The following is a 25,429-nucleotide window of genomic DNA, read 5'->3' as shown; positions in this document are numbered from 1 at the left end:
CAACCTCCAGCAGGCCACAATGCAACCTGCCTCTACCCAACCTCCAGCAGGCCCACAATGCAACCTGCCTCTCCCCCAACCTCCGGCAGGCCCACAATGCACCCTGCTTCTCCTCTCATTCTGCTCGATGGGTACGTCACATGATCATTCCATAGACACATGGATGTGATTGGCTGAAAGCACCATGGACAATAACCATGATTGGCTGAAAGCACCATGGACAGATAACCATGATTGGCTGAAAGAACCTTGGACACATAACCATGATGGCTGAAAGTACCATGAACAACACAGACGTGATTGGCTGAAAGACCATGATTGGCTGAAAGTATCACGGACACATCGATCCCAATTACACAGGCCCAAGCGGAGTAGTCTTATTCCTGCTCAGTACATCCAATCCCAATCCCCTTTAACCTAAAAGCCTTTGAGGGAAGCACACGTATAAAAACGTTTTTCTCAGATTGTCCGTGTTCGATGTTTACGATCCAGACGGAGACGGGACAACGTGAGCGCGGCGTTCCTTTCCTCTGCGCTCTTCCTTTCCCCTGCGCTCTTCCTTTCCCCTGCGCTCTTCCTTTCCTCTGCGCTCTTCCTTTCCCCTGCGCTCTTCCTTTCCCCTGCGCTCTTCCTTTCCTCTGCGCTCTTCCTTTCCTCAGCGCCCTTCTTTTCCTCAGCGCCCTTCCTTTCCCCTGGGCTCTTCCTTTCCCCTGCGCTCTTCCTTTCCTCTGCGCTCTTCCTTTCCTCTGCGCTCTTCCTTTCCTCTGCGCTCTTCCTTTCCTCAGCGCCTTCCTTTCCTCAGCGCTCTTCCTTTCCTCTGCGCTCTTCCTTTCCTCTGCGCTCTTCCTTTCCTCAGCGCTCTTCCTTTCCTCAGCGCTCTTCCTTTCCTCAGCGCTCTTCCCCGTTCGGCCCCCTCTGCGGGCCGTTTACAGCTTCTCCGCGGAACAAGGCCGATCCAGATGTTTGGGATCAGCGCGGATAAAAAAAACACACGGGGGGAATAGGGCCTCGGCCAACATGGCAGACATTAAACCCAATCACAGAGAAAGTAAACGCGAGCAGGCTTCTTTAATTACTCCTCGGTTTGTGGGGGTGAGGCGGGCTCCTGCCAAGAACAGCTAGATGAAAAGGAATTTCAATTGCATAGATAAACAAAAAAAACAGGATGACTCCTCTCTATCCCAGGTCCATCCACAGGCTGATGGAGATATAGCGGTGCTCCACTTCACAAAGTGAGCGGTGGAGAAGATGGTGGAAAAGGTGGGTGGAGGCAATCCCTCGAATCAGACCACGGATGGAGTGTGCATTTCCTGGATATGGTTTATGGAACAGTCAGCTGGCCGCATTCGCCACAAGAGCCATTCCAGGCTTTTTATGTCATGTCACATTGCAAAGAGCCTCCGTTCTTCCCCAAAAAAGGCCCCAGAAGCCAACTGCTGGGTTCCCTGGGCCTACATCACGTTTCCTGGGGCCCATAGCAGGCTTCCTTAGGGCTGCTGGAGGTTCCAGCGCCCCTCCCAGCAGGGTGTTCAAATGGGCCCGGGGGCCAAACGGATGCCCTGAACCCAATTAGCCTCCGCAGCCAGCCGGGGAGGGGCGGTGGGGTACTGGTCATGTTTAATTCAGCCTGGAGTTCAGAGCACCTGGAGGTTAGACCTGCCGCTCTGCTACCGACAGACAGCCATGCACACACACTCACACTCACACATACACACACGCACACGCGCACACGCACACACGCAGCAGCGCGCAGCGCAGCAGCGCACGCACGCACGCACGCACGCACGCACGCACGCACGCACGCACGCACGCACGCACGCACGCACGCACGCACGCACGCACGCACGCACGCACGCACGCACGCACGCACGCACGCACGCACACACACACACACACACACACACACACACACACACATGCACACGCATACACAAACACACACACACATGCACACACACGCATACACACACTGCATATCAGCAAAGTAACATCCATGCAGGCTTCTGGCTTAAAACACAAGGATTTGCACCTATCAGTCAAAACCTTTTTGTATTAATGATGAAAAAACCCCCAAAAAAACTGCAATTCCAAAACAATGAGTTCCTCAATATCACGAGTCAAACTTTGTCCACGAGGGAGACCCTACTGGGATACACAACAAAGTTTCTAATATAGATCAAACACACAATCAGAGAGTCCAGGACTTCAAGGAATATACAAAACCTGCCGTTTTCTTTGTTTTTAGAGAGATGTATACAGACAGAAATATGGAGAGAGAGATGGAGAGATGTGAGTATATATATATATATATATATATATATATATATATATATATATATATATATATATAGAGAGAGAGAGAGAGATATCCTTGCAAACAGCAGTTTTGTCCTTTGGTGGCTTCCAGAAAATTCCAGCACGAAAGAGGCCATGGCATTGCACTGTTCCAGAGCCTCTCCTCTCCTCCTCCTCTCCCCCTCTCCTCTCTCCTGTGTTCGGCTCGACGCGGTTGCCACAGTGCTAAATTGCACAGCTGTTCCGCAATCTGTAGCGGTGTTAATTACCCTAATGTGAGCGGCAGCTCGTCACCCCCCGCGCTAACGAAGGGGGCTCGCTTCCCAGCGAGAGAGCCGTATGCTCGACGTGTCGTCCCGTTCGGATCCCCCCCCCCCCCCGCGCGCCGGGCGCTGCCAGGACCACCCCTCGCATCGCGCATCCACATCCCGAACAGAGACACGCATCCAATTAAAACCCGCCGCCCAAATCTGCTTACTGCGCGAAAAACAAAAAAAAAAAAAAACAACAGGCAGAGATTAAAAGAGGATTTAATACCCGGCGACTGAGCGGACCGCGGGAGGGGATGTGAGGCCGAGAGCGCGATGGCGGACGGCGGAGTGGCGGATGGCGATGGCGGAGGAAGCGGTCTTCGAGCGCGAGCGTATCAGTCACGCGCTGTCAGGAGGAGCCCAGCGCCAACGCGTTGAGAAATCATGGCGGCCACAGCTCCCTCTGATTTAATCTCCCGTCTTTACCGCCAGGATCCTTCTCCTCCGCCCGCCGCCAATTCATCATCCGCATATTGCGGCCATTAACACACACTTCCCGTCATCTTCCTGGATGTTTATATCGTGCCGAACGCGAGAGCCGTCGTTCCGCGGCAATAAAATATAACGCAAACCAAAAGGAGCGCTTCTCGAAAGCTGCCGATTTGATTAAGTTCGGAACGATGTTAGCGAAATGACGCAGTCGTATTTTTGTTGGAGCCGCACGACTGCGAACGGTTTTGATTGCGTAGACGGAAAACCTTGTTAAAAACAAACATTCTGTCCCGAGAAGACAGAATTAAAAAAACATTTTCCGAAAAAACTCAGCCAGTCATTTTTCATCTATTTATTTTTTTTAAATAAAAATTTTATGGCTGTTATTTCCACGTTATGACCTCACCACAAGTATTGCTTTGAACAGTCGGCCAACATCTCAAGGCAGAATACGCGACGGGAGCGCGGTTGCTGTAGGACCTGGGGGGATGGGGGAGGGTTTGGGGGGGGGAGGGGAGGGTTGTCATCCAGAGGAAAGACATGGCAGGTGGAGCCCGTGTAATAAACGCGTGACGCAATGCATCATGGGGGTTTTCGGCGCGCGACAGAACGATGGGCCAATTAGGGCGGTGTGACACCTCCGGAGCCGTGACAGAGGACTCCCGGGCCCCGTCGGCCCCGTCTCCCCCTCTCCCCCCTCCTCCTCCCTGCGTCTCCTCGCTCCTCCATCATTACCGGCGGCCGGGCCGCATCTGTGTAATGGCGGAGGGCGGCTGGGAGCTCAGACTGCGCCACGCCGAGCGCATTTAATTACGCCTCATAAAAACGGTAACAAAAGACACGGCCCGCTCTCGGGAGACACGGGGGGGGGACGGGGGGGTATCGCGGAGGCTCGCAGCCGAGGGAATTGCAGGTTGACCCGCGTGTCAGTCGCTGAAAAGGGGAATTTGCTCAAGTGTCTCCACCGGCCCTCCAGACTCCACACGGCGGTGTCGAGACGGTGGGGGGGGGGGCTTGTTACCTTTCTGCGGAAATCAAACGCTCAATGCCCCCCCCGCCCCCCTCCCGATCGGAGCGGCCCGCTGCCCCCCCCCCCCCCGCTACGCTAACGGCGGCGGCTAATTGGAGGAAGGCCACAAAGGATGAAAGGAGAAGGGCTCTGAAATATTAATGGAGACCCACGAGGGCCTTTGATGTGAAGGGGGTCCTCTTCACACGGAGCGCGGCCTTGGAAAAACAAAAACGGACGGGGAGAAAGGGGGAGGGAGGGAGGAGAAGAAATGGTTTGTGACGAGCAGTGGAGGGTCCTCCCTGTTCCTCTCGTTCGGGCCGGGTGATGTCAGACGCCTCACAACGCAACGCGTTTCCACAGCGATGTGAATCTCACGTTTTTAAAACCAAATTCTTTATCACCCGAGGAAAACATCACCGAGTGCAACAGCTGTTTATTGCGACCGGCAAGAAATAACCATAAACAACTCATAAAATGCCAGAGTAACAGAAAATAAACAACAGCCTTTGAAGTCCATTGAGCTTGCAGGCAATACTTTATGAACAAAGAAAAACCGTTAGGAACAAGCGTGTCAGTTTACACTTAAAACGGCACTGTGCGTGTTCCAGGGGAATACATATTTTTAAATCACTGTAATAATAATAATAATAATAATAATAATAATAATAATAATTTGTTATTTGGTCAAGGTTTTCATCCAAGCGACATACAGATGATTAGACTAAACAGGGGACAACCCCCCTGCAGCAATGCGGGGTTAAGGGCCTTGCTGCAGGGCCCAACAGCTGTGTGGCTCTTACTGTGGCTACACTGGGTTCTCGGCCCTGACCGCCCAGGCCACAGGGAGCGGAGAGCCTGAAACGCACAGTGTTCTGACAGCGGCGGGTGACCTTTGACCTCAGCGGTGCCTGAAGGCGATCGGCGGGCGTTGGGCCGAACACTTTGAGCCGCACCCGTCTGACATTTAGAGAAAAGGACACGTGCCCCAGGAATTGCACAAAGCAAGATGCCCACCTTTAGGAGATAGCATCTGATAGGAGGAGATGAAAGAAGGAGAGAGAAAGAAAGAGAGAGAGAGAGAAAAGAAGAAAACGGGCGCGCTTCATTGTCCAGGCAGTCCATTGTCTGACAGCTTCAGGACCGCCAGAGCCGCCACAGGAAAGGTCACTGGTCACTTCCATTTGGACACGCGCATAAATACCACCCCCCTGCACACACACACACACACACACACACACACACACACACACACACACACACAGACACACAGACACACACCTACCCCCAGTCACACACACATACACACACACACACACACACACACACACACACACACACACACACACACACACACACACTGCTGCTAACAGTATCTTCACATGGAAGGAATCGCAGCAGAAGAAAGATGTTATTGTTTTATTTGTGCCAACACCACCATGCCCCCTCACAGAGCTTGGCCTGCAGTGGCCTCCGGTTATTTAAAACTTTAATGTCAAAAACAGAGACGTCTCCGGCTCAGAAACACGCGTTAAATCCCAAACGGCGGTCCGCTTCCCGTCTCTGCGCCCACCGCAGGAACGCCAGCCGACATTTTACCGAAGAGCCATCCTTCCAAGACCACGATTACAACGGCAAAAATTGCCCGGGAGTGCTCGTAAATTCTCCCGTTTCTTTCTTTACTGCGGCCTCGAGGTTTCGAACGCAGGACTGTCAACCCCCTGGGTATCTGAATTCAGCATCTACTGCCGGAAAAAGCAAGAGGAGTCAGTTATAAAAAATGAAACACGGCAACAACAAAAAAAAAAAAAAAAAAGACGACAAAGGCTCAACGTTTTGGTATGCGTCTGGACGGCGTCCATCTTGGTAGGCTCTTGTGAATCCTCAGTAGGGTGCTACATGCAGGAGCTGAAGAATTCAAAGCCCTCAGCCTGGTCTCTCTGTCCCTCGAAGCCGGCGGCCGGGCAGACGGCCATTACACGGCCTGTACAATCCATCCAACACCATTCCACCGGCCGTGACAGGCTCCCAGAAACCCGTTTGGCCCAAAAAGCACTTCCTGTGATCTACGACTGGCAGAACAACGACGCGTCCGAGAATCCGCGGAAAAAGCACAACTTCAGCACTCCGGAAGCGTCCATCCTTCAACCGGGCCGAATGGAGCCGCTTCAATAAATAATTCCGGGTGGGAGGGGAATTTTTCACGGGTCGCAGGGAGGGAATGGGAGACAGGTCGTGGAACGCCGCTGAAAATACAGCTATTGACCGTTCTGAGGGGGGAAAATAAGACAAATTCCGGTCATTTGTAATTACTGTTTAACACATTTGTCTCTTTGACGTTTAACGATTTTGAACACCGTTAGACTGGACGTGCCAAACAACCCCCCCCCCCCCCAGTCACCTGACCCTTTCTGTTCAAGTGAGGAGCTCTCTCTGCCAGCAAAGCGCATTCAGAAAGCCTCAGTATGAACTATTGTTTTCAAAATAACACAAACCTTTTTTCCCCTCTGTTTGGGTTTGGGTTTGCCCCAGCCTTCTCATTTTACCACCAGATAATATCGGTTTCAACAGACTTTTCATCACTGTCATCGGAGAACAGCAGGCAGGTCCAGATACAGCATAACCCGTTCGGAGAAGACCAACATTCCCAAGCCTATATCCGAGGGACATCGCTCAAGTGGGGTGATGAACCGAACCAATTACAACCAAAAAATATTCAGATAGGGTCTGCTCTGGCCTAAGTACACCTTCCCCCTCACGGTCCTTTAACCATTTTAAATCTGTGCTAGCGCTGCTGTAACCTTCCGAAATGGTGATAAATTCACTGCAGAAAACTCCATACTGTGTAACAGCCGTAAAGACGTTGCTTCAAAATACCGAGGTCAAGGGTCAACTATGCGACGACCAGGCTGAGAACAGGAGCCACACAAACCGGCTCCTTTCCCAAATATTTACCTTCCACCAGATTCGCCGCCAGCCCTTATCTGGCACAATCCTTCAAACGGTGGCGTTTTATCCCCCCTTCCTCTTCCGTTTGAAGGGGCGCGAGATGTTCGCCCCACGCTGCCAGGTCTGCCATATCTCTGGCGCTGTGATCTGCACCAGCTCCTACATTACCAACAGCAGCGGGGTTTTTCACCCGCTTATCAGCTCTGGCAACCAGGCCTCCGTCTTATCGGCTTCCCACTAAAGATAAACGAGCTTTTGAAGATATGAATAAGAGCGGCTTTCCCCCGTCTCTCTCTCTCTCTCTCTTCGCCTGCTAATTCCAGAGCTGCTTCGGCAGTAGATTAAAGATTAGTTCTCGGTTCAAGGGACTAAGCAAGATTTTCTTTTTTAAATAGTAAAGGAAATAATAAAAAATTATTTTTAAAAAACTACGAAAGACAGTGGTCAAGAAAGAGAACTGCTGGAAGATGCAGGGTGCCTTGGTTACAGGCACTGCTAGACACATTAATGATATTTCCAATTTTCGCTTTTAAACTTTTATAAAACACCAGCCACCAGAGGGAAAACAAGCCGTAATGCAAATTAGGAGCAAATTAGCAGCAACATAAAGCGTCTTATGGGGAAGCGGAGGACCATAATGGTCCTGTATGGAGCTGTAGAAATGGAGACTATGTAAAAAATGCAAAAGCAGTGCACGTCGCTCTGGATAAGAGCGTCTGCTAAATGCCCATAATGCAATGTAATGTAATGGCTTATCAACCGCAATATAATGAAACGGTTATCTGGCGAATTGAAAGTGGGGCTGTTCAAAAACCCAAAGGAGGGTGCGACAGTAGCTTGGTCTAAGGGAAACTTGGCTTTGAGAAAAAGGCACTCGGTCGTGTTTTTCAATGGGGAACAGGCACTGGAGATATGTACGCAGCACAACAAGACAAAAACAAGCCAGGCAGGTGTCCAACACCGCCGACCACGTCAACAAGACGTGGTCCCATCGCCGCGGTTTCACAGCGACGATGACAGCTGTCCCCCCCCTTCCCGAGGGCGAGCCGCCGGCGCGGATCTCAAACGCCTCGGTTCCCGCTCCCGTGAACTCACAGACCCCTCGCCGTTAGCGCCCCACAACGCCAGGCTCCCCTGCCATTTCATTTCCGTGACAACGCTTACATCTCGCCCCGCTGTGAACACGCGGGGAACATTTCTGCTGTTTTAACGTTTAGTGTTTATTCCTGTCCCACGGGCTGGGGTGAAGCCAGCAGCCCCGGCAGAGAAGGGTACGTTCTTCTGAGGAACACAACAACAGAAAGGCAACGCAGCACCCTGTTTACTTCCGACAGGACGTCGCCCAGTGCCAATGTAATCTTTTCCCCAGAAACCTGATGCTGAAGCCCATTGCACATAACATGTTAAACATGAATCTGAACGCACTGCTACAACACTTTCCTGAATAACACTGTATTTCAGGGTGAATGATGACGCATAAATGGAAAGACTGAATAAATGCCTGTTTGGACTTTTATTGTGTATTGCCATGCAGGAAGAGAAATGTTAACCCTGAATACCTTATTGATGTTAGTTATATATAAGTATTTTACATTTTTAGCCCAAAACAAACCACGCTTTTCAACCAGTATCACAAGTGATCATTTCGGTTGATGTACTAATAGAGTAATAATATGTAATAATAGAGTAGGACAACATTTTCACACCTCAAGGAATTTCAACATTTGGTGAGGCCATCTGCAAGCTCAAGAACAAAATCCAAAAGGCTAAATGAAGCAGATCTGTGCTAAGAATGTGCAGGCAATGCCATAAAACAACCCACTGACATGTACAGTCTTATTCAGACCTCAGTGGAAATAGCCATACAAGTACACCTTAAAACACCATATTTAAATATGGATTCAAACAATTGGGGAAGCACCAATAATGAAAAATAATATGTTGAAAGAATAATGTGAGTTTACCACATAATTACATCAGCAGGAGGCTGGACAACAAAGGCAATTAAACATACACAACAGATTAGAAATGCAGCATATTTAAAGACAATTATTTATAGTAGGAAAGTTATAATATTTTAATTTAATATAATATTAAAAAAGCACTGCCTTTTTGCAAATTATAATTCACCGGAAAAACATTGGAACACTAAAGATAATCTACTTACTAAAGAAAAAAGCGCAAACTAATCTCTATATATTAGTATAAATATAGTTTATATTTTACATCCTTGCGGTTTAACGGAGTGCTCAAGACACAAACACTTTGGAAATATCAACCTAATAACAAGGAGGACCAGACGCGCACAAAACACCCTTCGGTCGGAGACATAACTTTAAAATGCAGGTGTGCGTGTGTCCCAAGCATGTAATTTAGCATAATATGTTTATATTGGTTTAACTGTTTAGCTGTTTAACCCCTCGTTTCACCACAAGCGCTATAAGAATTGAGCTGGACAGATGTTAATTCAGAAATGTCGACGCTGCTAGGGAGAAATATTGTCATACAGGTCGGGATGATATATTGAAATATTTTTTTAATACGCCCTCGGTCGTTCTGCAAACCGCAAATGAATTTGCGAGTTCATCACAACAGGGAACCGAACTAGATTATCTGTATGATTCATTTCAAGAAGCCTTTTCATTAAAGGGTCCAATATTCTGGATGTTCCTTTGTTTATTTCCAATGCCTTGTACAGCCAAGATACACAAAAGAAGCCGCATAGAATTCCTTATAGAGTGATTGCCAATATGTTCTATCCGTCTGTATCTTTCACAATACCGAGAAGACCTCGTCGGATATATAACCTTGAACGTCCACATTCTTTGCGTGCTCTCAGAACAAAAACTAATTAAACAGCACCACCTGCGGTGGTTTGAAACAAGCAACAATAGCCTACAACATACAAATAAAAATAGGAACACTTTATTACTCTTAAAATTAAATATTACCCACCACTCCCAACAGTCAGTCGATGTAATCGACCAGGACAGACCACGTTAAAACCGAAAACAAGCCGAAGCCTGGTGAAAATAAAGATCTTTGTATTTCAGTAACCAAAGACGCAGCTACTTTTATTAAGAATTCATACATCATAAGAACCACGGAAAAGTGAATAATGGAAACGGAAAATATTAATATTTTCGACGTCACCTGGCGACGGATAATGCAAAAGGGAAAACACCTAAATGTAGGCGACTTTTAACAACATTCAACATTAAAACCCACGATTATTTGCCTTGTTTTCTTTAAAGCAACGTGTAGAAATATTATGCGTAAATACGAAAAGCGTGATGTGCATACTAACATGCCGTAAAGAAAGCTAAATACAGTGAACCAGAAATGAAAAATACAGGATGAAGTAGCCTGTGCAGAGCATGACCATCTTACCGAAATGTACGAGCGGCGATCTCCACCGTGCAATGAAGAACATTGGACAATCTCAAAGACTTCACCCAACGGAAACAAACCCGCGATGTCGTTAAATCCAGGTCGGGTAAACACCTACAGTTTAAAATGAAAAAAATTCAAAAGCAGACGTGTCCCTTAAGAAATACCAGGCAACAAATGGGGATCTGCTGTGACAATAAATCTTTGCAGAGCTCCTTTTTCGGCTGCGGCGGCGAAAGCTGTCAAACCAGGAGATAGATTTTCAATATGGAGTTTTTTTTTCTTCCTTTTCTTAAACTATTCGTCCCTTAAAAACACGTTCCTTAATCTGAAAACGAGAAACAGTGGATCTTTGTGTCTGCCCAGATTAACGCTGATACGAATCCAAGTCATATGAAAACCCCGATGACAGATCATTCACAATAGATTCCAACCGCAAGTATCGGATTATTTCGCTTGAAAAACAATTGAATAAAAGCAGCGAGAAATCCCACGGTACATGGAGCCTTTTCTTTCAAACGACTTTTGTTTTTCAAGTTGCGATATCCATTATATCCCGACGATTTTTAAACAACGTTGAAAAAGTCCCCGTAACAGCAGCGCACTCAGCGCATGTGAAACGTAGCTCTCCTAGCACAAGGGAGAGACTGAGCTTTGTAACGCATTCGCAAGCTGAGCTGCGAGCCGTCAGCTTCGCTGGGTGTGTTTAAAAAAAAAAAAGAGCAGGGCAGGACGAGACCAAAGCAATCAATGCATGAAAGCAGGATCTTTAACTTGATTCACCGCACCGTCGTTCTCAATTGAAGGACTTGACAGCCTGTTAGTTCCGGGGGCTTGCGGTTGCCCGTGTAATGGACAGGGTGTGTTTTAGAAACAGTCGCGGAGGGCGAAAAACCCAACCTTGTATTTGTAAAACAAAACAAGCGCACATGCAATTGCTAGACTGTATAGTACCGCAATGCAACACAGACACGGTTCCCCTAGTATATTGTGCAGTACAATGTACTTTTTTTTAAATCAAAAAGGAATACATCGAAGTTTATAATGAGACAATCAATTGTATATTAATTTACGAACAGACACAAACTATATTTATGATAAACATACAAAATATAGTAATATATTTATTACAAATAAGACATCTTACAAATTTGAACATAAAAAAAATCTATAAAAATAAGAGCTCACGTACAGCAGATTTATTAACTGTAATCAGATGTTATTATAATCGTCCTACAAGACGGACCATTACCGTTGTAAAACAACTCAATTTACATGTTGTTATAACAGCATAGGTCTCCAGGGAGTTTATGCTTTCTTTTGAGAGACTGGGCGTGCGAAACTACCAATAGGAGACGGTTTAACCGTGCAGCTCACACAAAAGGCGAACGCGGGGTTCAGAGTGAATGGTTTTCACGAGGCTGCCGGTTTGGGGTGGGTAAGACGGGACTGTGACGTCACCGTCCTTGACGAGCTCACTCTTGTTGCCTGGAGCGAATTCAGCCGACGAGCAGACGTCGGTCTCACCAATGAGTCACGGTACCATTGTAAACTAGTGTGAAAACGCGCCACTGGCCACCAAGACATTTATCCCACTGTAGAAAAGAGCTTATGCTCCTCCCTGGGACAAACACCAGCCTGTTATTGAAACAGCCCTGGTGGGGAGAGGGGACTTTGTTGTTGAAATGGACACATGTACAGAATAAGATCCCCCATTGGGAGCCATTTTCCAACATCTTTTGAAGAAGTCAGAACCCACTTGAAACGAAGAAAAAAAAAAAATAGAAAAAAAAAAAAATAATGTGCCAAGAATTTGCCATGCATACTCTATGTCAGATTTTTTAAATATTTTTTTTAAAAATTCATATTACAGTCCATGCCAGATGCTATGGAGTGGAGGGCATTCATACTTTCGCTGGCTTTTATAGACATTACTTTCAAACCCCAGCATAGAATCTGGGAATTTACTTGTTTTCATCTTTGACCTCTGGAGTCTACGAGGATTTCCTGACTCTAAAATTAACAGTGGGGTGGGGAATTGAGTCCGTCGTTCAGGGAGAGCTCGGCCGTCCGTCTTCTTTTAAAGTCTGTGGATGTTATTGCGAACGGTATGATTTTACCAGTTTCAGGGAGAAGGCTTTGATGCCAAGTAGAAGATCCCTTCTACATCGTCTACAATGCTAGCCCCAGGGTTTAGTCTCTTCACAGTTATGACCTTCTTAAATCGCACGGTTTTCCTCTGATTCAAAGACCTTATCCATGTATGGATAAGCTCAGACTAAGGCTCTCAGAATTCATTCCCTATTTATCTGGCAAGACTGTTGCGACCAGAAGCAAGGAAGGGATTATTGTACCACTGGGTTTCTCATATTTCAACATGTTTTTGTTTAGAGCAATTTGCCTAGAAATTTGGGGTGCCGGCTTACTAGTCAATCACAGCAGACTTAAATGTTTTATGCAGTGAGTTGGTGTATAACATTAAAATGTGATACATCACAGGAATTTTTTTCGTATTTTGAACTACAACTTGAACTCAAAATGCCCGTCTCTACTTGTTAAAAATGAAATCCGGAACAAAAGGCAAGTCATTACTGTGCGAGAAACAGAGGCTTACCCAGACAGTAAATCTAACGCTGACTAAAATCTGTTTTATCACCATATGTCACAGCATTTACACATGAGAAAAAACATCTGACAAAAAGACAAGACAATCTGAATGGCAAAACGACAGCAGACGATTTTTCCGGGTTTTTCCTTTCAATTACATCCAATTTTCCTTCATCATTAGTTTGTGATAATGTCACATCTCACATCCCATGTTTGGTTAAAGCTGATAATGAAAACCACAGTTTTTTCACAGAACCCTGTTCACGTCATAAAATGTTTTCTTAAGTAATTAGGTTACTCTGTTCACATGCACGCATCATTTTGGTTATTTGACTGATCATAAAAAGCGAAAGTGTACGCTTCAGTTTGACTCAACATTTCCATTTCAGAACTTAAAATGGGTGGCATAGCATCTTTGGCAAACCATCTTCACCACAAATTTTTTACACATGTCTCACCACTGTCCTCAAACTCAGAGAGGCTGGGTAAAGATTTGATTTTAAAGACACTATTTTGGTGGCTCAAATAACATAAACGAATAAATAATCCGCGTCTCTTCCCCAGGCTAGAGCAACAATATTGTATATGTGCTTTTCAGTTCGGTGTGCGATGCCAGTAAGTACGATTGGTGGTTTTTGTGTCTGGAATGCGAGGCCTGTAATTATTTCCCAGCTGACTGTAATTACAGGTCATCCCAAACCCTACAGACTTCCTATTAAAAACATGAGGCTGGGAGCAAAAAAGCACCCGCGGTGAGCACACACTGGGCCCTTACGACAGCCCGATTCAGGGGCGGGCTGCCTCCGCCAGGGCCCCAGGGCCACAGCCAAGAGCTCGTCAGCGAGGAGCTTACTGTAAGTAGGCCACGGAGAGCCAAACAATATTGGAATTACGACTGGAAGAGTGCTAGGGTCAGATGAGACCGAAATTCTACGTTTTGGCCAAACACACCCTCAACATCTTTGGCGGCAAAAGAGGAACGCATACAAGGAGAAGCACCTCATCCCTTCTGTCAAATATGGAGGTGGGTCATTGATGTTTTGGAGATGTTTTTCTGGTAAATCAGAAAATTTTGGCAAGAAATCTGGTCGTCTCTGCTAGGAAGATAAAACTTTGCCACGGAGAGGGAACCTTCCAAAATGTACCCCTAAAGTACAGTAATGTTCTTTTGGGTATGTATGTTTTCAAAGCAAAAAAAAAGGTTTATTATATTATATAATGGTGGCAATTGGTACAATTTTAAGCACCTATAGGGTGCTGCCCCAGCAACAGGAATTTGTACCTTTTTTGAATTTTTTGTACCTTTATTTCTGAGAGCGTTTCTGAGACTGACCGCCCGAAGACTGCCGTCCAAAAACCGACAAGAGAAAAAGCTTTGTATTTGCCGCCCCGAATCCGGTTCCGCTCCGCCCAATCCCATCAGTCACCCGTCGCTGAAGAACTCTGACCTCCATTATCAGCAAAGGGGCGGAGCCAGTGTGTTTCTGGTCAAGCTCCTAGTTCGATTAGAGCCGGGCTGCTCCGATTGGTTAGCAGGCAGACAATTATTGCGCGATTCTTCACGTTCATTTGCGAAGCCAAACCCTGTGTTCCGCCAACGAGAAAGTCAAAACCCATCGCTAATGAATGTCATTGAGCGGGGAATGCCCCAAGTCCCTCACAACAGATGACTAACAGTGGCTAATCTATTCAGCTCTTAGGAAGACAGATATACAGAGAGAGTCATGTCCTCCCAAGCTGTATGAGTAAATATGTTCAGCACATGTTGAGCCAGAGGAGTGCTACAGAGGCCATTCACACGACCATCCTGAGAGGAGTGTGCACACTTACACCTTAGAGCTCATCAGGCTCGAGCTGGCTAATGCCACGGGCCTAACAATCTGGAGCACATAATCTCAGGTAGGCCTGAGCAGCCACACAGCAGCCTTGGAACATGGTCCAAATATCTACTCTGTGAAAACAGCATCCGGTTTCCAATCTCCTAATGCGGGCTCTATGCCTTTGGCCTCCTCCGCGGGCTCAAAATAGGTGTGTATAGCGTTACTTGTTTTGCAGAAGCACCACAGACACAGAGGGAGGATCTGTTTAAGATCAACTGCATTTCAAACGCCGATCTAACATGTAGCCTTGGCCAGTGGTGCCCGCCCAGCCCTCAAACTGACAGACTCCTGGCGGTCCTGCCAAAAGCACGGGCGAAGCCGCGTATCGTTTATCTCTGTGCAATGTTTATCTTTAGTCTCCCGAATCTTTCGGAGAGCTACTCAAACTTAAGACCTGTTTTAGCGCTCGAGACAAAGCCAAACAAAACAAGAAAGATAGCTTCTTTTTTTCTTTGCTGTCCCACATGGAAAGTCAGGATGTGAATTTTAATAACTCGAATGGAAATGATATGTTTGCAAAACGAGCAGGAACGGCAGGGTACGTGAAGTCTTCTTTATCCGCTGGCAATAGCTGATTCTGAAGCACACTAGACAGACTTAAATGCAGATTTCTGACTTACAGAAAAACTGCTTGGAGCAGCCTCAGTTTCAGTGTCTTTAGGAACTAGGGATTTGGCTGTAGGCTGATCGTGTACTGTTCCCGGAGTCTAACACATACATAGTGGGCTGCAGAATTATTGGCATGAAGACAGCCCTTACTGAGCACAATACACGACACCAAGCATCTTGAGTTTGCCAAACAACATTGGAATTACGACTGGAAGAGTGCTATGGTCAGATGAGACTGAAATTGAACGTTTTGGCCATACACACCATCGACATGTTTGGAATGTGTACAAGGAGAAGCACCTCATCCCTTGTCAAATATGGAGGTGGGTCATTGATGTTTTGGAGATGTTTTGCTGGGAAATCAGGAAATTTTGGCAAGAAATCTGATTGTCTCTGCTAGGAAGCTAAAACTTTGCCCTTGTAAAGTCAAAGGGAAGTACATTTCCACTTCAAACCAAAACATGAAGTCTGGCCTCCGCTAAACCTCAAATCACTTGAGAAAAAAAAAGAAATTAAATAAATAAAAAACACACAAAAAAAGATGGTAATATGAGTTTAGGTCAACCATTTAAAAAAAATAGATTTCATTATTTTTGCCCAGCACTTCAAAATGTGAATGGCACAAACTTGAATGGAGGCTTGTAAATGTGAGGCACTCTGAAAGATCCTCTGAGCAGCCAATACTTCAGAACGAGTTGAAAAACCGTCTGGCAAAGAAATATGGAGGCCAAACAACTGGACACCCATGTATGAAATCTCTGAAAAAAAAAAAAAAAAAAACTTGGTTGAATGTTCGGCAAAAACCGACATACCCAAGGCCGAAATAAAACTGCATTCATCTGGAGCCTCAGGGAACTCTAAGCAGTTTGGATGAAAAAGTAAAAAAAAAAAAAAAAAAAAAAAAAAAAAAAATGAAGTCGCTGGGTCAAGTCTAGCAGCTCGTAACTTTGTGAGGACTGTTTTCCGGGCTGCCAGGGGAGCACGACGCGGCTCGGGTTAAGCCGTTTTTAGAGGTCACGCTCAACATGAAACGCTGAAGGCCTGATTGATTGGGCCAGCACCGCACAAAAGCGCACTCCATCAAACACATTAAAATTAATTTCCGCGGGACTCCAGAAGGCCCCACTTATCGGAGGGAGGGAGAGAGAGAGAGAGAGGGAGAGGGGGAGAGAGAGGGAGGGAGGGAGGGAGAGAGAGAGAGAGAGAGAGAGGGAGAGGGAGCTCATCTGAGTGCTAGTTTGCCTCCGGTTGTCTTCCAGATGGAGGTCCCAGAAGATCCATCCATCAGCTTTGCTCCGGCCCCAGAGGCGGGTGGCTGTTTGAAGGCCTTTTCCAGACACCTTATCCCGCGGCTTAACAATCCAATATTGGTTGTTGCCGAAGATAATTACTCTGCATTGATGACGGAATACGCCCCACCCTGCCCCACAGACCACCCCTCACCCCCCCCCCCCCCCCCCCCAAAGGGCGGGCTTGGCAATTTGCATCGTCTCGGCAATCGATGGCCCGAAAAGCAGTCGGCCCCGATAGGCGTGAAGCTCACTCCCCAACCCCAATACGCCAACATCCCACCCACCCCCTCTCTTTCCATCCTTTCCATTCTCCCCCTCTCTTTCTGTCCTCTCCATCCTCCAACCCACCCACCCCCCTCTCTTTCTGTCCTCTCCATCCTCTGATCCACCTCCTCCCTCCTCTCTCTCTCTCTCCTTTCTGCAGAAGGGCAAGGGAAAGAATAGACCCCACTGATAGACTCTGCAAGGACACTGGCATCTTTATTCTCGCTGAAAGACCGGCGCGCGCGTATGTCACCTTGACGTTTCCTGCCTTCTGCACGGCGGATGTACAAGTAGGTTCTCTATTCAGCTTCACTGTGTGGCCGTTTGTCAATGCCGTTTTCTTTTCTTTTTTTTTTTTAAACACGGGATTTAACAACAAGAAAGAGAAACCTGCCTTTTTTTCCTCAGCCTCCAAAGCCATTTGAGAGTAAAGAGAACGAGAACGTATAAAAGATCTGCATCGAGTTCATATTCACCAAATAACTGAAAAAAAAAAAAAATTTGGATCTCGTCAATATTGGTAATGACCTGTGTTGTGACAGTGACGAAACATTCACTCTCGTTCTTGTCAGTCACAGTTTTTCTCGTGATTGTGTAGGATGCCACGCAGGGGCTCGGAATCCGGTCTCCAACTACGAGGCGTCGGCGCATGCAGAAGATTACTCGGCAACAAGGATACCGTGCACTGTATCTACAAAAGGCCGTTTAAATAATTGAACCCCCTAGCAACTGCAAACTACCCTAATAAACAACCCTTTTATAGGGGGTTTTGTCACCTTAAAACTACAGGTTTTTTTTTACGTTTTCTTTGTTGAGGCTCTCATCGGCAGTGGGGGGGGGGGTAAGCAGTGGGAGTCGTGGGGGGGGGGGGGGGGCTCGTACATTTTGATAATGAAGACAGACTCTGATGCGCCCCAAAGGTAGTCTCTCAATCCGGTCCCCGGCGAAGCAATCTGTTCATTAAGACCTCATCAACTCCGAGGCAGGAAGTGCTTTATCAGGACTGCCCACTAGCCGCCGTCCCTTATCTGTTATTGCCTGTCCGACTCCGCCTAGTTATTTAGAGGCAGTGGGGGGGGGGGGAGGGCAGCGGGGGGATGAAATTAGGTATTAATCCGGAGTTTCCGGCAGGCAGGAGAAGGCGAGATAGCGAGAGCGGGAGCTCTTAGTAGGATGTCCGCGATAAACGCCATCCGATCCCACGCCGTCTCGTCGGCCAATCGCGCGTCGCCGCCGTCGTCCGGGGAGGGCGGCGGGAGAGGAAACGTGGATCTAAGATCGGTCCGGGCCGTGGAAGAAAGTCTATCCATTAACGATTATTTATCAGGGGATCCAATTATGAACTCAAGGTCTAGCGGACGGCTCAGTGAAACGGCGGGGGTTGGGGGTTGGGGGTTGGGGGTTGGGGCGGGGGGAGCAGTAGCTTGCCGAATAAACGTCTTGAAGGAAGGACGACGTTTTCAGCGAAGTCAGGGGCACGATCTGCGATTAGAGCAATGATTGGTATTTTTTATTTATTAATACCCTAAAGCAAAGAACACGACGCAGTACCCTGAGTCAAACTGCACCAAATTCACCCAAAAAAAAAAAGAAATATTAAAAAGTTCAGAGGAAGACTTTGCGGCTCACACCAATCAGTTTAATACATCCAGGCTCCCATTTATCAAGTTCCCGCAACTTTATTTCTCGGCGAATAATAAGCTCCTTTCTATCTGCGGCTGCAGCCATTACAGTGGGGATATAATTCATATTTATGATATTCAAATTCATAGAGATGCGGCACAGGGGCCCACGCTAGTATAGCCCTGCCTTCCTTTACCGCACTAAAGCCTGAGTTTGTGCCGCACATTACATACAATGAACCAGCACAGGACACGGTTTATAATGTTTGATTTTCAGGCATGTTTCCTGCAGGGTTACCCCATAGGATGTCCCAGAAACAGCATACCTATCGCCCTCACCCCTTATGGGCGACCAGATAGAGAGAGAGAGAGCGAGACGGAGAGATGGATGTAGATGGGGAGAGGGAAATAAAGAGATGGAGAGATGAAGAAATGGAGAAGAGGGATGGGGATAGAGATGGAGAGGGATGGAAAGAGATAGAGAGAGCAAGGGAGAGAGATAGAGATGGAGAGAGATGGGGAAGCGAGGGATGGAGAGAGTGAGGGAGAGTGAGATGGAGAGATGGAGAGGGATGGAGAGAGCGAGGGAGAGAGATAGAGATGGAGAGGGATGGGGGAGCGAGGGATGGAGAGGGATGGGGGAGCGAGGGATGGAGAGAGTGAGGGAGAGAGATGGAGAGAGATGGAGAGAGCGAGGGAGAGAGATAGAGAGAGCGAGGGAGAGAGATAGAGAGAGCGAGGGAGAGAGATACAGACGGGGGCAGGCGCTGAATCACAGGAACAGTAGCGGTTAAGGGCCGGGGCAGGGAATGACAGGACATTAGTTATGGAGGGGAGAGCAGCCCAGCCAGTGGAGCTCAGACTGAGATTAAATATAGGGTTACCAGAACAAACGCCTAATCCATTCAGAGAGCAGCGCCGGGTCTCACAAGCACATTTGTTGTGCAGCCCGAGGTTTAACAACTGCTATTATAACTCCATTTCTCATCATTAGAGGGCCGGATCCATGTCCCCAGCCCAGGGTCAGGCCTGGGAATACGAGCAGTGACTGGCGATAGGTTCTGTGTGCGCTACATTCACACATATATGACACGAGTATACTGTATATACACTCACTGAGCACTTTATTAGGAACACCTACTTGTTCACGCGATTATCTAGTCAACCAATCGTGTGGCCGGCAGTGCAATGCATGAACTCATGCAGATACGGGTCAGGAGCTTCAGTTAACGTTTATATGATCTAAGTGACTTTGACCGTGGATTTATTGTTGGTGCCAGACAGGGTGGTCTGAAAAAACATCCAGTGGGCAGCAGTTCTGCGGGCAGAAATGCCTTGTTAATGAGAAAGGTCAGAGGAGAATGGCCAGACTAGTTCAAGCTGGGAGGAAGGCGTCAGTAACTCAAATAACGACATGTCACAACAGTGGCTAGCGGAAGGGCATCTCTGAACACACAAATCATCAAACCTCAAAGTAGATGGGCTACAGCAGTCAAATAAATACCTAACAAAGTGGCAACTGAGTGTATATGGGCGTACATTCTAGATGGAGAGATGAGAGATGGATGTAGGGTTTGCTTTTCAGCGTATCCATGTGGGCTAAATATGTGTGTTGAATATGTCTGACATGATGTACGCAAGTTTGTTTGCGGGAGTGCGAATATGTGTATGCAGACGTGCCTGGGACCGGATAATTAGGCGCGTGTGTGCGTGAGCATGCATATGTCTGTGCTGTGCGTGCGTGTCATACACGCAGGAGTGCGCGTCTGTGTGTGCAAAGCAAAAAAAGAAAACGAAAAAGAAAAACCCAGCTCTTGGAGACCATATGTTCCAGGATTTGCCGGTGGAAGACTGGATGGGGCTGAGGGGGCTCCCAGAAGCTCGGAGGACTGGTGTCAGATATGTAAATCCATCCGCTTTCATGAATGATACAAGGCCGGTCTTTAGCCCTGGCACGTCAAAGGATTTGCCAGACCGGATTGGGCAGATGCTCCGACAGATTTAAGGGAGCCAAGAGCCGGTTATTCTCCCCCTTCCCCCCCACCCCCCTCTTTTTGGCTCTGAGCTGCACCACACACACGGACTTCTCCAGAGTTTCGCGAGAGCATAATAAGACCCCTGGAGAAATGGAGTGGAGGAGCTCTCGGGTTGGGAAGACAGAGAGAGGACGGTGAAATCTGATTGGACGGAGGGCCCGCACTAGCGTAGCATTCCTCGGCCCGCAAGGCCGCCATTGGTTCGGACCCGGCTCGGAACAGCTGCCGGGCCTCAGCGGTTTTCTGTTATCATTCAAAATGGCCGCTGCTCGTCCTGAGTGTACAACTCAATTAATCTTAATGTGCACATCCTCCGGTCCTCACAAAGATAGTGTTCCTTCAGTAACTCCCACACAGACACACACACACATACACACACACACCCCTGCATGCATACAATCACAAGGGCACACACACGGACGCATACACAGAGGCATACACACACTCACACACACACACACACACACACACACACACCCCTGCATGCATACAATCACAAGGAGACACACACACACACACACACACACACACACGCACACACACACACACACATACACATTCACAAAAGCAGTTCTACTCAAAATCAAAACCAATTTCTGTTATTATGGGTTATACATTGCAAATAACAAACATCATAATGACACTGTTAATATGATACTTATACTTCTAAAGCCCAGAATGTTCATGAACATAACCCAATAAATACAGGAAATATTTATTCATTCGCATGAACATGTTGGAAGTTTTCCTAATGTCAAAACATCCATCCACATTTTCATCCACCCGCTTGTTTAAATAAAGCGTATTGTGTTTCCCCAAAACAGAAAATACAAAACCAGAATCATTTCAAGTCCTAAATATGGGAAAATGGTCTCAGAAGAACAGAAAGACCACAAAAACTCCCTTGCGAAAAAACATCAACAGCAAGCAAATGAGATGGATTGAGTTAGGAATATCACATTACAATCGATAAATTAAATTTATGACTGTAGATTTTAAATTGTATTACCCACTGCAGGACAGCTGTTCACACAGTTCTCCCCTGCTAAACGTTGGTGTTGACTCAGAACTACAATCTCCCACACAAACCCAAGGCAAACAAACGAGAACCAGCTAATCGAGTTCAGGTGAGATGAGGAAACTGGACAGAAATGGAAGAGAAAATGTTGTCAGCATCTCCAAGACTACATTTTATTATCTTTAATTTTATTATCATTTCATGATCATTTTTATTTGTGTATTTGTTACTGTTTTACAAATACATAAACGACAGCTTTTGAAAAGTGCTCAATCAATACAGTTTATGATTATTAATATTATTATTATTATAAACAAGTAAATAATTTTAAAGCCAGCCAGCTGTTTAGATCCCCTATTTATGGGCTTAATTTGCACGTGGTTCTGTTTGACATTATATTTAAAATATTATATTTATGTGTGTGTGTGTGTGTTTGTGTATCTGTGTGTGTGTGTGTGTGTGTGTGTGTGTGTGTGTGTGTCTATAACATCATGAAGCCGATGACGAGACCTCAACAGAAACTCCAGGGTGTTGAATGTCCAGAATATCAGCCATTTTGGCTTTTGCCTTCTTAGCAGTAACATGGCTTCTCCCCGTTCTGTGTCTGATATCTCAGAGACATCAGGCCAGATCAGTAAGCTCATCTCCTGACGCACATAATAAAAACAGAAACAAGGAACGCCTCTTTTCAGGACAAGCAAGAAAATGATTTCCTGGCAAAGGGATCCACGTGCATTTCTGTTGTTCTGCAGACGAGCAGAAGTGAATCTGATTAAACAGACACCTCGTGAAAGAAGAAATGGGGAAGTGACAAAGACAGGGTGGGGGGGATTTGCCGAGAATACCACAGCAGACAGACCCAGATGGTGACAGAACGGATGTTGAGCCCGGTCGGTCACAGGGGACCGGCGGGATTTCAGCACTGGGACCCATCCACTTTAGCATAATGGCTACCACTGCAGGGCTAAACGGCCTCAACCAAGACATCTTAAACCTAAAACCCAAAGAGAGGACTACCAGCGCCCGCCCGCCCCTCCCGTGCCTCCAGGCCCCAGTCGGTGGCCCCCCCCCTGCCCCGGCAGTTCTGGTAAACCCCTCAGCATCCGTCTGGCGTATTTAGCCCCCCTCCACTCCCTCCCCTGAACAAAGTTTTAATTCAGTTTAACGAAGACGTCTGCTAATCTCCTGTGCCTCTGCGCGGCTAATATGGATTAGCGCTTTAGCTCTGGCTAAGGGGGGTGGGGTGGGGGGGTGGGGGATCAGAGACGCTGCCAGAAAAGCCTCTTTTCATCTCTGCCTCCATCTTCCATCTGGCCACGGGCCCATCGTGACTTTTACCCCCCGATCTCCCGTCGGAGAGACCCGTGGGAGCTGAACTGTCACTCCGAGGGGCTCAGTCTGGCTCGCCTCACTCCCAGCCGGAGGGAGGGGGAGGGCGGTGGGGGTAGCGGTTTGGAGAGGGGGGAGGGGGGAGGGTGAGGATGAATATTGAAGCGGGTGAGAGGGTAAAGGGCTTCTTGTGCTAATTACCAGGGCAGACCCCTGGAGACTGAGCAGAGTGCCTCATACATCAGGTTCCTATTCCCCCTTCTCTTCCAGAAACCACCCCCACCCCCCCCCCCCCCCAAACCCCCCCTACCCAAATAAAAAAAAACCTGCCCTGTTCCATTTTCATTGGATATGACTTTTAAGCTTATATTTCGGCAATGGAAAAACACACACCGCTTCAGTGTAATTAACCAGCTTCCCCCCCGGCCCCACCTCTACGGCCGGAGTGAGCTGGTAGGTACAGCAGCGCACTCGATTAAAAGCACCTCCACGCTGAATGTAATTTCCAATCTATTCACTTACTTTCCCTGACCTCCTTTTCCCCGACTTCAGTCATGGCATGGGGAGAAAGTAATGCCACACTGTCTGGTTGAAAATAAAAACGCTTTATAGGTTATTTAAACTCAATAACCCCCGAGAAATCTGGTAACTAAGTGCAGGCACGCTGTGAGAGATTACGTCTGGGGCGACAAACACCGCATGAGCAGTTCTGCAGCAACAGCGGACCACTGACACTGGCGGGGGAACTGGCTCCGGTCATATGCGAGAGCACAAGACATCACGCGTCTTCAGATACGCACCACCTGAAGGGTGAGAGAGAGAGAGCGCAAGATGGCCGACCGTCTGGCCTCGACGTTTCCCGGTCGAACTTTCAGCATCGAGCCAAAGTCCTCGCCCCACCCTCCACACACCCCACCCCCTGCTACCCCTGCTACCACGTCCAGCAGAGGGGCCGGACTGTGGATTCTTGCCATTCCTGAAATCCCTCAGTTCATTAAATGTAACCTTCAAAACGTCGTCATGACGTCTCATGTCGGTCATGGGACTCCCGTCAGCAGTGGCCTTTGGTTTTGGCTTAATAAGTCTAATGACATTGAAAAGGCTGGGGGGAAAAAAATCTACTCGTTACCTCATTTAACAAAACGTTTATTTATTTATTTATTTATTTATGTATTTATTGTTTTTCTTTTGGACGAGTTTGAGGGAGACGGGTTTTCTCGGGTAATTGAGCCCAGAGTAGGACCCCGACGTAATTTAAACCGCCTCGCTGTAACCGTCCTCGTTTGAATGGAAAATTTCACAGACGTAAAGAAACCAGGAAGCACCCGGCCCCCGTCTAATAGGAAACAGAAGAGTGGGAACCCACTGAATCCTGATCACAAAGACAAACAAGCATTAACCGGGATATTAAAAGCTACAGAGGTTTTATTTAATGTCATAAACCTTTAATTGGCGGCTAAGTTCTTTCCTCTCCGACGGACTCGGTAACTGTAAACCTTCTGTTGCCGTGGCCTCTCGAGGGCTCTCTCTCTCCTGAGGTCTACGTCTGTGATCTTAACCAATTGAGCTCAAGTGGGTACTACCCCCCGCTGCGCCCCCCTACCCCCCTGTACGGAGGCCCTCCCCTGCCTCTTGACAGGACTGGCCCCCCAAATTGGGCCGGGAGCCTAATCGGCCGAGAAGGGTCCTGTCAACCCCTTCATCCCGAGTCACATATGGAAGTCACTAGGGCCATTTCCCCCCCGCTTCACCGGGAGTTACTAATAAATCTCCAAGCTGTTTCCTCCAGCTAATTGGAGAACCACCCCTCGAAGCGAAGTTGTGTCTGGCCGTGTTATGGCACCGATTTCACCCACTTCCTCTAGGCTCTCCCAGGATGCCGCTGTACAGGAAGTGGAAATCTCTGCTGACAGAGCGGGTCAGTAAATTGCATTCCAAACAGCCCCAGGGTCTGGGGGTGGGGGGGGGGTAGGTCTAACAGAGTATTGTTGGCCGCTAGAAGCAGAAGTACCAAGTCCCGCTGGACCCAACAGAGCTGTGAAGACTCCTACTGGAGAGGAGCGGCCGGGGAATATGTTCATCTGGGTCTTTCTCTCACACCGAGAGGGGGGGTACAAAAAAGTCATAAAAATGAAAAAAAAAACCTTCTCCAATCTGCCGATGCCTGGTAAATTGTGCTCACATATGAGCTTGAGTTTATTGTACGATAGAAACGTGTTCGTCAGGTGCAAACCTACTCCTCTGACCCTATTTATTCATGTATTTATTTGCTCGTTTGTCAGGGACAATGTACAAAGAAACATTCATATCAATTCATGAGAGGAGAGGCCTTGCAGCAGATTTGAGCTCCTAGCTGGTTTCCATCTGCAGAACCAGGGCAGGCGGA

The 25,429-nt window shown here is 47.5% G+C and overlaps 1 protein-coding gene across 6 annotated transcripts in view; it reads right to left on the bottom strand.

Moving 5' to 3' along the window:
* fbrsl1 (fibrosin-like 1) overlaps window positions 1–25,429 on the bottom strand; it is a 185,734-nt gene that overhangs the window by 60,754 nt on the left and 99,551 nt on the right. For 5 of the 6 annotated variants that reach the window (XM_061259826.1, XM_061259819.1, XM_061259827.1 and 2 more), the window contains exon 1: window positions 10,387–11,033. The exons of the other annotated variant lie outside the window; for it this stretch is intronic. The gene's annotated coding sequence lies outside the window, so the exon portion shown is untranslated. Of the gene's footprint in view, window positions 1–10,386; window positions 11,034–25,429 lie in introns of those variants that run through there. 6 annotated transcript variants of the gene reach the window in all.

This window comes from Conger conger, chromosome 11 (genome assembly GCF_963514075.1).
Source record: "Conger conger chromosome 11, fConCon1.1, whole genome shotgun sequence".
Lineage (NCBI taxonomy): Eukaryota > Metazoa > Chordata > Actinopteri > Anguilliformes > Congridae > Conger > Conger conger.
The sequence above is the reverse complement of the archived record's forward strand: the minus strand, read 5'-3'. Positions and strand labels throughout refer to the sequence as shown.